This window comes from Saccopteryx bilineata, chromosome 5 (assembly GCF_036850765.1).
Source record: "Saccopteryx bilineata isolate mSacBil1 chromosome 5, mSacBil1_pri_phased_curated, whole genome shotgun sequence".
Lineage (NCBI taxonomy): Eukaryota > Metazoa > Chordata > Mammalia > Chiroptera > Emballonuridae > Saccopteryx > Saccopteryx bilineata.
In genome coordinates this window covers 166,997,087-167,011,936 of record NC_089494.1, presented here as the reverse complement: position 1 = coordinate 167,011,936, position 14,850 = coordinate 166,997,087, and the positions used below count along the sequence as shown (strand labels likewise).

Sequence of the window (14,850 nt, the reverse complement as noted above, 5' to 3'; positions counted from 1 at the left end):
CATTGAAACCATACTTAGAATCTGCCACTCCAACCAGCACTGATGCGGTCAGCATTCTCTGTATGCCCTGCCCAGCTCTAGCCACCCAGGACCTCTTGCTCTCAGAGACAACCTTGCAACCACTGGGTGCTGTCACTCTCCCACACCAGGCCCAGGTCAGTGACATTCCCATGTCTGGTCTCCCACTGTACAGACTTCTGCACAAATCACAGTGCTGCTAATCTCATGAGGCCTCAAGAGCTGCTGATGGTTTATTTTTGTAATATACGTGTGGCTCGTCCTCAAAACCAGGTTGTGATGCCTTCATGGGTCAGTGTCCTCCAGAACACATACTGAACCCTGCTGCTTCACAAAGTAGGCCTGCATGTTGATGGGTTTAGCCACACAATGAGCAGCAGACGTGTCACAGAGTAACTTCAAATAAATGAAGTTCTTCTGGAGAGAAGCTGCATTCATAGTTACGGCAAACACAGGGTGACTGTTTTAACTGCTTAGTGACCATAAGGGAAAGGGCAGAGGGGGAAAGCGATAGCAATTCCATTATTCAAGTGTGTAATACAACAGTTTTATTTGTGTGTTACTCAAAAGGATCCAGCATCTGTGACAAGAGGCTAGGTTCACTCAGGTACCAGGAGCATCAGGGCTAAACATACCCTTGCTACACCTTGTCATCTTCAGGGAGAAAGTCCAGGTATTTTTAACTCTGGAACAACTTTAGCTCTGGTAGTCAGAGATCCACCAGATTCTGACAAACTCACTGCAGATTATAGAAGCACTTTCTAGTGAGGGCATTTACTCCCTGTCCATTGTTCTAAAGCAACCCACAGGTTTTGTGCTAATACAATAAAGACAGATAAGTTAAAGATAGATGATAGCTATAGTTAGGTAAATAATCGATGACTCATTGATACAAAGAATAGATCATTGATAGATAACATGCAGATAGGGAATGGGTAAGCAATGGATACAGTTAGGTAAGTAAGATATAGATAGATAATATATAATGGAGAGATACATAGACAAAAAGACAGAAACTGGCTGGCTTCACACACAATTCCATCTACCCAGAATACCTCCCTGGTATTTGTCCAATGCAGAACTACAACCGAGGCCATAGTATTAGCATGGTTCCTCCTTCATTTTGCATCAGTTCAGGCTGAAAAACCAATTGGCTACACTTCCTCTCTCCTCCTTACTTCAGATATGTAACAAGCATTGTCTTCAAAGTAAAACTTTGGAAATTTGAAGTGGAAAGACTACTAAAAAGGACCTGCTGCTTCACATCACATCTCTACACAATTAACAACTATCATCCTTCAATAAATAGCCCATGGTTTACACGTTAATTAGCATTCTCTCAACCTGGAGCTAAAAGATACCATTAACAAGAGTTAGAGCTCATCCTCCCCCCCCCCCCCCCCCCCCCCGCTCTCCACAAGCTGCATCTATAGTATTTTGCTCCTTGAAAACTAGCTTCTAATGGTAGAAGGCTTGAACCACAGGATCCATGCTTGATTATTTTCCATATAAAATTCCAAAGAGCGTATTTTCCATGCTTGAATACTCAAGACACCCATTTATTTAACTCCCATTTCATTTTAAAAATAAAAATGCGTAAAAGAAAAGTAAATTTAAAAAATCATTAGTAAACCTCAGTGAGGAGAAAATTAAAGTAGTAATCTCTTAAATCACTTTCCACTTCAAGAAAAAGTATAATTTATGTTATCCACGGACAAAGAAATTCCATAAGACTTTAAATTCTAGCAGTAGAGCCCTGACCAGGTAGCTCAGTTGGTTAGAGCATCATCTAGGTATGCCAAAGCTATGGGTTTGATCCCTTGGCAGGGCACATACAAGAATCAACCAATGAGTGCATAAATAAGTGGAACAACAAATCAATGCTTTTCTCCCTCTATTTATTGTAGGATGATAGTTGTTAATTGCGTAGAGATGTGATGTGAAGCAGCAGGTCCTTTTTAGTAGTCTTTCCACTTCAAATTTCCAAAGTTTTACTTTGAAGACAATGCTTGTTACAGATCTGAAGTAAGGAGGAGAGAGGAAGTGAGGCCAATTGGTTTTTCAGTAAATAATTTTTTTTAAACCTTAAAAAGAAATTCCTGCAGTAGAAATAAAGTTGTCATGTGTCCTGTTACAAAGAGGAAGGAAGGAAGGAAGGAAGGAAGGAAGGAAGGAAGGAAGGAAGGAAGGAAGGAAGGAAGGAAGGAAGGAAGGAAGGAAGGGAGGAAGAAAGGGAGGAAGAAAGGGAGGAAGAAAGGGAGGAAGAAAGAAGAAAGAGAGAAAGAAAGCTGAGTTATAGAAAAGTCATAAATTTAAAATGAAAATGCAAGTACAGCAAACCAGTGATAGATGGCTAAATGATACTCTGAGACAGAAAAGATAATTTTTATTTCCCTCCCCAAATGGAATTCCTTTTCTTACTTATATTGTAAGTACAGAGTTTCAGGGTAAAACCTGAGTCTGAGAAAAGTGAAGAGAAAGCCAGCCCAATAAATACGAGAGTGAAGGCGACACTGCAGCTTCCCCGTTTTTCCATCTCACCCTCATTCTGGCAAATTCAGCCCAATGGGGTTTGTGCAGAGCCACCACACCTGTACACATCTGGCCAAGGTGGGAAAATGCAGAGCCCTATGGTCTCCAGGCAACAAAGAGCACCCCACCAATAACCTATGAGCCCTGGCCATTCCAGAATCAGTTCACAGTAACCAGACTGGCTTAGTGGTGATGGTTTCCATTCTGGTGTCAGGAGTTTATTTTATTATATGATGCTGAAACAAACATTTCATAAAACAAAGCAATCATTTTCATGTTTGGAATTTTCCTGGCATTTCTTTCCTCAGTCGATGGCTTTATAAGGCTTAGGAACACCCTTGCAGGCATTCTCCCTCTCGCCCCACTATTGGAGGCATGATTGTCAGCTCTGCACAGGCTTCTCATTTGAGAAGAGAGAGACGGTGATATTCCAGCAAATACCCACTGTACAGGGGAGTGGGAACAGGCAGACTGGAGACCTCTCCTTCCCCCTGAGCACAAACCAGGGAACCCCACAAGGGCAGCTGACTTCTCAGGGCCTCTTGATAAAATAGTAATAGCGTACCTCCTACCATAATTGAAAAAATTCACACACCCACAAAGTGAAAAGTCTCAAGAAGCATGAAGCAGGTATAATAACCCAACAAGTAATTGCCAGCATCTATTACATGTTCAAATGTGTGACCTACACTAAGAGGCACACAGTTATGGTTCTGGCCTTCAAGCGGGGCAGGAAGACACATGAAAGCAGCCTTGCTTGTATGCTAGCAAGTTATGTGCAGTTACAAGTTGGAAGGGATTATGGCCATGGCCAATCCAGAAAGGTGAGGCCAAAGACAGTTACAGAAGCATCACAAACCCTGAGGAAAGCCATCCATTTGCTTCTTTCATCCTGTCACTGACACCAGATGCCAACAGCTCTCCCTGCATGATCCAAAACAGATGCTCCAGCTCTAGCTCTTCAGTCCCAACCACCCACCCTCTCTCCACGTGCAGCCAGCCCTCTGGCCTTTAAGTAGTAGGGAGTGACTTCTTGCCTGGGGCCTGTCAAGGCTGCTCAGTGCTTTCAGGACTGAGGGCAAACTCATCAGCAGGGCCACAGTCCCTCCAAAGCCTGGCTCTCTCTTGCCAACATTCATATCACTTCACAGTGACTATGCTTCCCTTTGTTACTATCTGTACTGCTGTATTCATCACTCATTAGTTTATGTCATATTTCCAATGTAAAATTTAGAAATTTATGTTTCATAAGAATATTTTAAGATAATCAGAATAAACATAAAACCTGAACTAGGATTATAAAATCACCAACGCTTATTCTAATAGTATGAAGGGTAATAATTCTCAAGAACTACATATTCACACAATTGGGTTTTTGTTTTGTTTTTTTGTTTGTTTGTTTTTTTAAGAGACAGAGAGTGAGTCAGAGGGAGGGATAGACAGACAGGAACGTAGAGAGATGAGAAGCATCAATTATTAGTTTTTCCTTGCGCGTTGCAACACCTTAGTTGTTCATTGATTGCTTTCTCATATGTGCCTTGACCACGGGCCTTCAGTAGACCGAGTAACCCCTTGCTGGAGCCAGCGACCTTGGGTTCAAGCTGGTGAGCTTTTGCTCAAACCAGAGGAGCCCGCGATCAAGCTGGTGACCTCGGGGTCTCGAACCTGGGTCGTCTGCATCCCAGTCTGATGCTCTATCCACTGGTCAGGCCAATTGGGATTTTTATGTTAACAAGAATGACCTAAAAGTTCGTTAAAACATTTAGTTAATGCCATCAACAAAAAGAAAAAAAGTATTTTAAATGTGCCACTGTAAGGCCAGAAGCCAGAGCCAGGGCCACTATCAAAGCAGCCTTCTGGTCTATGCAGGTTCGCATTGGATTCGGACAGTCGGTAAAGAAACAACAGAGCCACAAACTGGTGGGCCATAGTCTTTAATTCTAGCTTGCACCCGGCGGGCAAGTAAAAACATACACTGGGCTCCAAAAGCCACTCACATTCAGTGCTCACAAAGCCACTGACTTATCCGAGTTTCCTAGAATCAAAGGTTTCTAGCTCACCAGCCTTATTCTCCTCAGTTCCCCATCTCCTTCCTTATCCCAGATACAAACTCTACACAAACTGGCATCTCACTCAGCACTCCGCCATCTTGGCTGCTTCTCTTGGCCTCCTCCACGTGGCCTTTCTCTCCTCTCCTCTGCTCTCTCTTCTAATACTAGTCTCAGGAACCAAGAGCCTAAGCTCTCGTTCTACCCTCATTTTATAGTGTAGCTTCACAACCTCTAATCCAATATATAAAATAGGGAAGTCTCTAATACAAAGTTACTTCTCGGAGGCATGATTGGATTGTACCACCCCACATCAAAAAGGGTGGTTGAAAGGCTTAATCCAAAACCAAGCCCCAGGCTACAAGGATTCTCAACACACATTAATATCACCTGGGCGACGGCCTCTTTAACAAAGTGAGCATAATACATTTTATCTGCCCAACAGCCACCATGTTAAAATTGTAATTCTAGCCAGTTAAGTTCCTGAATACTGTCACTTAAAGCTTTATCTTTTTACTTTATATATATTAAATGTCCCCTGTAGCTTTTCACTACGGTATGTCAAACACTCCAACTGTAGGAGGCATTAAAGAAAATAGCCTGTCTGGAGTGTCTTCTATTCTAAATCACAGGAGAGAAAGAGCCAACCTCCCTCCAACCGCAGCTGACTTGAAAACAAGCTGCTCATGTTAAAGGAAAACCACTCCCAGCACAGGAGACCTGGAGCCTAAACTGCCCTGAAGATCTTACAAATGAGCATTCCAAAAGAACTTTCTAAAATCTCAAACGGCTGGAGAGTGGGCTGTGCAGATGACAGAGAGGGGTCTGGAAGTTCTCCCGCCAGGCCCCCCTTCCCAGGGTCCCAGGTGGTGCAGACCTAGGGCTCTCTCCACACAGCCACCAGAGACGACCACCAATGATCAGCCTTGCTTAACAATCCAGAAAATTTAAAGGCCAGTTTCAGGCAAAACTGCTATAATCACTTGCTAAAAAATTCTAAGCAAACAAGTATAGCTATTTTCCGGGATTCATATATCCCTCCTTCTGTCAAAAAGAAAAAGAAAGGCCCTGGCCGGTTGGCTCAGCGGTGGAGCGTCGGCCTGGCATGCAGGGGACCCGGGTTCGATTCCCAGCCAGGGCACATGGGAAAGGCGCCCATTTGCTTCTCCACCCTCCCCCTTCCTCTCTGTCTCTCTCTTCCCCTCCCGCAGCCAGGGCTCCATTGGAGCAAGGATGGCCCGGGTGCTGGGGATGGCTCCTTGGCCTCTGCCCCAGGCGCTAGAGTGGCTCTGGTCCCGGTAAGCGACGCCCCGGAGGGGCAGAGCATCGCCCCCTGGTGGGCAGAGCATCGCCCCTGGTGGGCGTGCCGGGTGGATCCCGGTCGGGCGCCTGCGGGAGTCTGTCTGACTGTCTCTCCCCGTTTCCAGCTTCAGAAAAATACAAAAAAAAAAAAAGAAAAAGAAAAACAACTCTTAAAAAGATAGTTCTTGAGAAGTTTACATAAAGATTAAACAAAGCTACTTCCATAGGGTGCTTCTCTTCTGTGCAGATCCACTGTGCAAGCACGTGGGTTTCACTACATGTTGTGTCTGTTCCTCGCTAGGAAGGGGTAGGAAGAGGTGTGTAGGGATAGGAAGGAGCAGGAAGGGGCAAGAAGGGGCAGGAAGGAGTGGGAAGGGGTGAGAAGGTGCGGGAAAGAGTGATGGACAGCATCTTTCACTATTTCTAGCTAAAAATCCAGAAGCTGACATGGGACCCAGGGTCTTGGGCAGGCTCAGCCCTTTCTCACCCAAACCTCACAAGTCTTGTAAGCCTCTCGTCCTCCTTCCTGAAAGTTCCCCTGTGAAGATGAACAAGGAGAGGCCATCAGACTTTGTACTCTGCGTTGGGAGGATACAGAAGCACAAAACCTAAGACGGAAAAAAGAAGGGGCACTGATTCTGATTATCTACAGTGAGATCTTACCAGGTATCTTACACATAAATATGTCATTTAAATTTCAGAGATCCATCATCACCCTCCTCATTTCCACAGCAGGTGACAGTCCCAGCAAGACTCAGACATGTGCCCAGGGGCCCAGATGAATGTGTCACCCAGAACTGTTGGTATCAGCACTGGGGTTTCCCGCCATTCCACAATGGGAACGTCTACATATCACATTGCAGGAAGGTCAAAGCCATTTGTGGATGGACAAGTTGCACAAAAATGTCCATGTCACTCCTGAGATCTAAATAGTCTTGTGGGGCAGCCTGAGGCAGCAGACAGGTGCAAGGAGAGGAAGGGTGTGAGGGGCGAACTATTAGTGACAGTTACGGGGGGTAGGGTACAGAAGCTACTTCTGCTCTCCTGAGCCAGGCCATGAAGAACCAGAGGAAGAAATGAGAAACTGGCTGAGTTTATCAAAGGCTTAACCACTCTGACATCAGAGGAAGTGGGAAGCAAAGAAAACACAAAAGTTCCCTCTAGGACAGGGGTCCCCAAACTTTTTACACAGGGGGCCAGTTCACTGTCCCTCAGACTGCCAGACTATAAAAAAAACTATGAACAAATCCCTATGCACACTGCACATATCTTATTTTAAAGTAAAAAAAAAAAAAAAAGGAACAAATACAGTATTTAAAATAAAGAACAAGTAAATTTAAATCAACAAACTGACCAGTATTTCAGTGGGAACTATGGGCCTGCTTTTGGCTAATGAGATGGTCAATGTCCGGTTCCATATTTGTCACTGCTAGCCATAACAAGTGATATGACGTGCTTCAGGAGCCGTGACGCGTGCGTCCCGCATCACCATCACCAGAAGTAGTACTGTACGTGAGCGACGCTGCACTTTGCGGTGCCACCACATACAGTACTCCAGGAGCACAGGGTGCGGATGCATCCTGTGCTTCTCTCACTGACCACCAATGAAAGAGGTGGCCCTTCTGGAAGTGCAGCGGGGGCTGGATAAATGGCCTCAGCGGGCAGCATGTGGCCCGTGGGGCTGTAGTTTGGAGACCCCTGCTCTAGGGCAAAGACATAAACATGAGAAAAGCGTGCCCCTATAAAAGAGCTCGAGCATGAGTATAGACATACATCAGCTTTAGGGAGGTGCTAATCTGCAAGGATCCAATGGCAAGAAAGCCCTGATTTTCCACAAATACATATATGGAGTCCTACCTTCCTGTGTTAGAAGACATTCCTAGCAAAGATCTCAAGGATGGACAGTTCCTCTGCATCCCTGTCAGCATTTGGTGTTATTACTCTTTTTCACTTTAGCCAGTTCAACAGATAAGTAGTACTATCTCAAAATTGTTTTAATTTGCTTTTCTCTCATTCCTATAATGTTGAACCTATTATCACATACCTATTTTCTGTTGGCATCCTCTTTGATGAAATGTCTGTAATGTAAAGTCCTTAGCCTATTTTCTAGTTGGATTTTTGGTAACTTTGTTGAGTTCTGGGAGTTCTTTAAAAATTGTGGACACAGTCCTTTGTTCCATATGTGAGTTGCAAATATATGCTCCCAGTGTGTAGCTTGTCTTTTTTCACCCTTTCATAGGTTCTTTCAAAGAGCAAAGATTTTAATTTTGATGAAGTCCAATTTATCAAGTCTTCCTTCTGTAGATGGTTACTTGGTATCACAAGCCAGACTCAGCCTATGTCACACGGAACAGTAGTGTCAATCCTGCTTCCACAGGTCCCCAGGAAGTTTTAGTGGGCTTGTTAGGAAGGTACTTTCTTCCCAGGAAGAGATACAAATGGCCAACAGATATATGAAAAGATGCTCAGCTTCATTAGTTATTAGAGAAATGCAAATCAAAACTACAATGAGATACCACCTCACACCTGTTAGATTAGCTATTATCAACAAGACGGGTAATAGCAAATGTTGGAGAGGCTATGGAGAAAAAGGAACCCTCATTCACTGTTGGTGGGACTGTAAAGTAGTACAACCATTATGGAGGAAAGTATGGTGGTTCCTCAAAAAACTGAAAATAGAACTACCTTATGACCCAGCAATCCCTCTACTGGGTATATACCCCAAAACCTCAGAAACATTGATACGTGAAGACACATGTAGCCCCATGTTCATTGCAGCACTGTTCACAGTGGCCAAGACATGGAAACAACCAAAAAGCCCTTCAATAGAAGACTGGATAAAGAAGATGTGGCACATATACACTATGGAATACTACTCAGCCATAAGAAATGATGACATCAGATCATTTACAGCAAAATGGTGGGATCTTGATAACATTATAAGGAGTGAAATAAGCAAATCAGAAAAAAACAAGAACTACATGATTCCATACATTGGTGGAACATAAAAATGAGACTAAGAGACATGGACAAGAGTGTGGTGGTTACCAAGGGTGGGGGGGGGGGGAGGACATGGGAGGGAGGGAGGGAGAGTTAGGGGGAGGGGGAGGGGCACAGAGAACTAGATAGAGGGTGACGGAGGACAATCTGACTTTGGGCGAGGGGTTTGCAACATAATTTGATGACAAAATAACCTAGACATGTTTTCTTTGAATATATGTACCCTCATTTATTAATGTCATCCCATTACCATTAATAAAAATTTATTTAAAAAAAAAAAAAAAAAAAAAAAAGGAAGGTACTTTCTGCCCATCAATGACTGTTTGACTTACATTTTATTTACCCCAAAACCTAATTTCAGCCCATTCTGTCTTAGTTAAGTAAAATTCTTCAGGGAAGAGAGCAGCTTACCTAAAAACTTACAGCATGTACCTTGCCCCGTTTCTACCATATTCAATCTCTCATCAGCACTCAGTTCTAGTTCATCTGTACCAGCGACAGCCGAAGCCTGAAAAAGTTTCTGCTTTGCGACAGAGTCAAGGACACTGTGCACATTTGTTGAATCCTATCAGCTAATAATTAACAAAAATTTTAAAACTCTGTAACTACTTATTAAGTTTTCCCTGATCTCAGGTATTACTTATTTGCAAACTGCTATTTCTTACCAATATTAATTTATTTCACAAAGAACTGTTGACTGTATTGGGAATGCCTTACTGCTTTTATTTTTTATTATTCTTAACTGCCTGTTTACAGGGAAGGCACCAATTCTGAAAAATATAGTCTGGATTAAATTTTATTATAAGCAGCTCCTCCTCAACTTACTTGATGATTCCTTCTAAATGAACTAAAAATGGGCTTTACTGATAACTTTTCCAAAGGACACCTGGAATGTCCAGTTGTCATTTGTCAAATTGTTAATGTTATTCTAATGAAGCTATTGATAACTTTAACCCCTCAAACTTTTAATAACCTAAGTTGTAATAACTTACGAACCTGATACAACCATGGTAGGAGAAGGGTGCATGGACCCCAATTCCAAGCTATCCAGCTCTCACTCAGGCGGGTTCCTGGGGCAAACAGGACCACTAAGAGTAAGTTCACACACAAGAAATAAAATTGGGGAACCCTCAGCAAGTGTAGACACCTACAAATCTTTACACAACATTTGGGCCATGCCAAGCCCTCTTTGGCAGCTCAACATGCTGGTGGCACCCTGCATAGCACGTGCTAACTACCCTCATTAACCACCTGAGGGTCAGCCAGCAGGGTCAAAGGTGAGCTCACAGTCTGCTCCCTGCAGCCTTCCTTGCCTGTCCCACCAGAAGGGAAGGCCGAGATCTGCCTGAAGCCCCAGAGATGCTGGTGAGACCCCGATCCGCTACAGACACAGTGACATGGGCTAGTGTTCCTCCTTGAAAACAGCCACCTCTACTTCTATCAGAAGGAATAAAACTCTGCATCACAGGGTCACCCTGACCTTCTGGAATCCAGAATCTAAAGAGGACATTGTGGCTCAACCAAATCAAATCTGAGATGTAGAGAGTAACACTCAGCTCTCACTGTGTCCTGGTGGAATAAACTTCATGCTCATACCTAAACTTGACCTCAAATTTCCCAAATGCCACGGAAATTATCCTGAATTTATTATCTGATTTACTCGTTCATCCAAAAAATATTTATTAATATCTACTATGTGCCAGGCAATCAGAGGGCAGTAAATGAAGTAGAGACACCAAAACTAAATGTTTGCTGAATGGAAGATTAAATGACAGTTATAAGTTTACTTTTAAAACTTTTTCAAAGGCAAAGTAGTATTGAGTTAATGACTGCATAACTTTCTTAAACATATTGTACCATCTGGGGCAGTAATGGAAACAGACAAAGGTCTTACATAGAAAATAAGAATGACTGAATACCATCTTCCTCTTAAAATTTACAAGATAGAAAATATGCCATAAATTGACTGCATTTTTATACACCAATAATGAACTATTAGAAAGAAAAAACAATCCCATTTACAATTGCATAAAAACATAAAATAAAATAAGTAGAAATAAATATAACCAGAGAGGTTAAAAGACTTGTATTCAAAAAATTACAAGGCACTGAAGAAAGAAATTGAAGATATAAATAAATGTAAGCATATTCCATTCTCATGGATAGGAAGAATCAACTTCATGAAAATGTCCTTACTATTCAAAGCAATCTATAACTTCAATGCCATTCCTATCAAAATATCAATGGCATTTTTCATAAAGTTAGAACAAACAATCTGAAAATTTAATGGAACAATAAAATACATCAAATAGCTACAGAAATATTGAGAAAGAAGAACAGAGCTGGAAGAATCATGCTACCTGATATCAAACTACACAAGGTTATAGTAATCAAAATATCATGGTACTGGCATACAAAAATAGACATATAGATCAATGAATAGAATAGACAGCCCAGAAATAAATCTACACCAATATGGTCAATTAACATATAACAAAAGATATAAGGATATACAATGGAGTAAAGACCGTGTTTATATATGGTGTTGGAAAAAATTGTACAGATACATGCAAAAAAAAAATGAAACTAGACCACCTTGTTATACCATAAACAAAAATAAACTGAAAATGGATTAAAGACCTAAATCTAAGACCATAAAATGCCTAGAAGAAAACATAGGCAATAAAATCTCTGACAGTTATCATAGCAATAATTTTTCTAAAAAATAAGCAAATAGGACATCAATAAAACAAAAAGACAATCTACTGAATGAGAAGATATTTGGCAATGATACATCCAATAATAAATCAATATCCAAAATTCATAAAGAACTTATACAACTCAACACCAAAATCACAAACAATCCAATTTAAAAAAATGGGCAGAGGGGCTGAGCAGTGGATAGAGCGTAAATCCAGAACACTAAGGTCCCTGGTTCGAAACCCCAAGGTCACCGGCTTGAGCACAGGACCATCATCATGATCCCAAGGTCACTGGCTTGAGCTCAAGGTTGCTGGCTCAGCATAACCTCTCAGTCAAGGCACATAAGAGAAGCAATCAGTGAACAACTAAAGTGAAGCAACTATGAGTTGATGCTTCCCATCCTTCTCCTCCCTCTCTCTCTCCTTTCCTTTGTCTTTCTCTCCCTCCTTTCTAAAAATAAATAGATAAATCAGTGAATGAATATTTAAAAATGGGCAGAGGAACTGAATAGAACTTCTCCAAAGAGGAGAAAGATGGCTGAGAGACATATGAAAAGATGCTCAATGTTACTAACCATCATAAAAATGCAAATTAAAATCACATGAGACATCACCTCACAGCTGTCAGAATGGCTATCATCAATAAATCTACAAATGACGGGTGTTGGAAAGTATGGGGAGAAAAGGGAACCCTCATGTACTGTTGGTGGACGTGCAGACTGGTGCAACCACTGTGGAAAAACAGTAGGGAGGGTCCTCAGAAAACTAAATGACCTAGTGGTTCTACTTATTGGGTATATATCCAAATAAACCCAAAACACTAATTCGAAAGAATACAGGGTGAAGCAAAAGTAGGTTTACAGTTGTTTGTATGGAAAATACAATAATCAATAAATAATAATACAAGAACAACCTGTTCCACATACTCACAACTGTAAACCTACTTTTGCCACACCCTGTATATGCACCCCTGAATTCCTTGAATTATTTAAAATTGTCAAAATACAGAAGCAATCCAAGTGCCCATCAATAGATGACTGGATAAAGACTATGTGGTACATCTATACAATGGAATATAACTTGGCCATAAAAAGAATAAAATCTTGCCGTTATCAACATCATGAACCTAGAGGCTATGATGCTAAGTGAAATAAGTCAGAGAATGATAAATACATGATTTCACTTGCATGTGGAATCTAAAGAGCAAAATAAATGAACAAACACATAGAAACAGGTGTATAGATACAGAAAACAGATTGATGTTTGCCAGTCGGGAGGGAGAGAAGCAGACTTGGAGGAAAAGGTGAAGGAATTAAGAAGTACAAATTATTCATTAAAAAATACTCACAGGGATGTAAAGTACAGCATAAGGAATCTAGTCAATAATATTGTACTAACCATGTATGGTGGCAGGAGGGCACTAGAAGAAATATTAGGGGGAAACATTCTGTAAAGTATATAGACTGTCTTAGCACTATGCTGTACACCTGAAACAAATACAAAATAATACTGAGTGTAAACCATAACTGAAAAACAAAATTTTAAAAATCAAAGAGATCCTCCCTTAAGCCAATAAAGACAAAATCCTTAATATTAATAAAGACATAGAATATGCTAAAATTTTATGTACTTTTATCTTCAAGTCACAAACACACACACACAAATACTGCTTTCTAAAATAACTCAGTCCTGAAAAAGCTTGTAGTTAATTTAAAGGACTTTTGGATTTTTCCTGGGGTGGAGGGAGGGAGGGAAAAAGAAGAGTAAATTGCTTAGCAGAAGACACGTACTAAAGGTCAGTTATTCTGGGTAAGTTCTTACAGTTGTTACTTTTCTTTGTGAGACTTAATGAGCTGCAGAAATTTCTCCAGCAAACACTCTGAAGTTTCTGTGCACAAAACCACTTGTGAGGATAAACATATCCTAAATTTCTGGGAATAAAACATCTGGATGACCCTGGCACCTCATGTCTGTGTGATGAAAATTTTATGAACCCACCAGATTAAATAATAGTAACCATAACAGTACAAACTTTTAACCTATGGAAACATTATGCTTTCAAAACATTTTCGCCCAACTTTGATTAAATGACAATTATTAATAATACATTGTATTTAAAAGGCAAATAATAAAGGCTTGTTATGTATATAATCCTTACTCACTGATTAACTTTTAGAGGGCACACTGACTTAGAAGGAGGAGCAGGGAAAACAACTCTGTTTTATTGTTGGTATTAATGGATCTCTGCTGGATACAGGAGAATAGAGGAATCTACAGGCAATTTTTAATCTTCAAAATGTAACAATGTATTGGAACTGTATCCCAGTAATAGAGGGAAGTTGAGTGCATAACATCAGAAAATAGGAAACAAGAAAACTACTTTCATTAAAAAAAAAAAGAGTAATCAAAGTTTAAATCTATGTGAAAGAAAAAAGCTAAAATTAAAAAGAAAATGTGGTCATGTTGTAAACTAGCTTGCAGAGCAAAGCAGTTCAGATATACCAAAAGCCCAGGGCACAAAAGCACAAATGAGAGAGAACTGATCCTTAACTCAGCACCTAAGCCAGTGCCTTAAAATACACACAACACTCATCATTCAACAGATCTCCTCTCCTCCTTTACACCAGGCACTGCTCTTGGGCCTTGGCTGTATCATAGTACAAACCCTAAAATCAAGTCCCCAGGGCACTTAAGTTCAAATTCCCACTTTAATATTTTTACCATCATCAATAAACCTCGTGTCAACATCTTTCAGACAACCTCAGCTACTGTTATTTAAGGTCCAGGCACAGAATGTGAAAATATTATGAAGCAAATGAAGGAAATAAACCCGCAGGAATTTTCATCTTGATGACTACTAAAATGAGATTTACAATACTTTTTACTTTGTTTTGAGAACTACCATAAGCTCTCAAAACAAAGTAAAAAATATTGTCAACTGAACAAAAATGAGGCATTAATGGTTTATCTGAAAAGAAGGTCTTAAACCAATAATCTAAACTTTTACTTTAAGAAAACAGAGAAAGAAAAATAAAATAAATCCATAGTATATGAAAGAAAAATAAAGTAAAAAGCAAAGAAAATGAAAACAGAAAAAACGAGAAAAATCAGTCACATCAAAAACCTAGGCCCTGACCAGCTGGCTCAGCGGTAGAGCATTGGCCTGGCATGTGGAAGTCCTGGGTTTGATTTCCAGTCAAAGCACAAAGGAGAAGCTCCCATCTGCTTTTCCACCCTTTCCCCTCTCC

General features: G+C 40.9%; 1 protein-coding gene across 4 annotated transcripts in view; it reads right to left on the bottom strand.

Moving 5' to 3' along the window:
• The window catches only part of DIP2C (disco interacting protein 2 homolog C), a 463,773-nt gene that overhangs the window by 218,556 nt on the left and 230,367 nt on the right, over positions 1 to 14,850 (bottom strand). The window lies entirely within an intron of this gene.